The sequence below is a fragment of the Tenrec ecaudatus genome, chromosome 2 (genome assembly GCF_050624435.1).
Source record: "Tenrec ecaudatus isolate mTenEca1 chromosome 2, mTenEca1.hap1, whole genome shotgun sequence".
Classification (NCBI taxonomy): domain Eukaryota; kingdom Metazoa; phylum Chordata; class Mammalia; order Afrosoricida; family Tenrecidae; genus Tenrec; species Tenrec ecaudatus.
In genome coordinates this window covers 7,714,285-7,716,095 of record NC_134531.1, presented here as the reverse complement: position 1 = coordinate 7,716,095, position 1,811 = coordinate 7,714,285, and the positions used below count along the sequence as shown (strand labels likewise).

Here is a 1,811-nt window from a genome sequence, read left to right as displayed (position 1 = left end):
CAGCTTTCTGTTATCTTAAGGAGCCACAGTCTCAGAAAACGACAGGTCTAATTTGACTCTGTCTTATAGGTGCTATGGGTAGGACTTGACTTGATGGTCTGAGTTTGAATATATGTACCCAAAAGAGAGAGTGATAGTGTGGGGGACAGAGAAAGAAAATGAAGTGAGTGTGTGTGTGTGTGTGTGTGTGTGTGTGTGTGAGAGTGAGAGTGAGAGTGTGAGTGAGAGAGAGTGAGTGAGAGAGAGTGAGAGAGAGTGAGAGAGAGTGAGAGAGAGTGAGAGAGAGTGAGAGAGAGTGAGAGAGAGTGAGAGAGAGTGAGAGAGAGTGAGAGAGAGTGAGAGAGAGTGAGAGAGAGTGAGAGAGTGAGAGAGTGAGAGAGTGAGAGAGTGAGAGAGTGAGAGTGAGAGTGAGAGAGAGAGAGAGAGAGAGAGAGAGAGAGAGAGAGAGAGAGAGAGATTTTATAGGAATTGGCCCTGTGATTGTTGTCAGCTAACAGAAAGATCTGGAATTAGTCAGGCCAGCTGAAAGCTCAGTCAGGATTTCTGTTCCGGCTTTGAGGCCAACTCTCTTCTCTGGGAAACCTGTTTCCCTTCTGAAGGCCTTCAGCTGACAGATGCAGCCCCTCTTGTAATTGAGGGCAACCTTTCCTTCAAGTCAACTCACGGTGAAGGTGAATGTTAATTAAGTCACAAATACCTTCACAGGAGCGTTTAGTGTTTGACCAAGTCTCTGGCCAGCTTTAGTCTTGTGAAGAGGAACATCAGATTAACACCCACAGGTGGAAATCAACAACCTCAACGCATGTGTGTGTATTTGTGTGTGGGTGTGTGTGTGCGCCCGCACGTGTGTGAGCGCCCGTGCGTGTGTGAGTGTCTTACCACCTAGATTGCATTCATGAAAAACGAGTTCCATAAAACGTTTTTCTTATATAGAGGAGTAAGTCAAAAAACATTGTTAACCAAAAAATGTAGAAATCTTTTTGAAAGAAAAATATCCGATTGGGAAACTACTGTTATTCTGAACTACCCTTCCTCTCAGTCAGTTCCGGAGGGGCAGTCGCACCTCTAACCCTCGCCTAGGGAATTCCACTTCGATTTCCACCATGTCCACAGGGAAGTCTTGAGGCCCTTGAGGAACTCAAAGGATATTCCTTTTAAATATCATTGTGGAAGCAAAGGGTCTGAATGGGCAAGATGAGGTCCGTGAGGTGGACGGGGTAGCGATTCCCAGTGAAATTCTTCAAGGTCAGACCTTGCTCCCGCAGAAGCCTAGCACTCGACCGCATCAGGACGCAGCATACTCAGGTTCTGACAGAAAACGCCGAGAGCTTTTTGCATCAGAGCTCGAACAAAATATCGGAATCCAACCTGACGCAGGAGAGTTTTGTAAACCAAAGCAGTTCTTGTTTCAATCACGCAGCGTTCATTTTCAATGAGCAATAATCGTACCTCGGATAAACCTCACTGGCTACGACGTTGCCACTGCGCCAAGCTCCTCACACAGGTCAGTTGGCGTCCGTACACGTTGTCTAAACCTTTTGCGGCTGTGTTCCAAGCATTTTGCTATACTTCTCTTAGTTTTTGTGGCATTGTTGGTACTGTTTTTAGATTTTAAAAATGGGTCCTAAGTAAGAGAGTTTTTTAAAAAAAGAATCATCATGATAAACAACTGGTTAACCATGTTATCGATATTGCTGATAATCATTTAGTAAACCCATTAAGGAAATGCCAATAGCAGACCACATAAGGCAGATTGTTTTTAAAGAGAAAGCCTGCCGGGTTCTAGTGAAAAAAAAGAAAGAAAGAAGGGA

General features: G+C 44.7%; 1 pseudogene; it reads right to left on the bottom strand.

Annotated features, from left to right (window-relative positions):
* Nucleotides 1-1,371: 1,371 nt before the first annotated feature.
* On the bottom strand, nucleotides 1,372-1,494 carry LOC142441897 (U4 spliceosomal RNA; annotated as a pseudogene).
* Nucleotides 1,495-1,811: the final 317 nt, after the last annotated feature.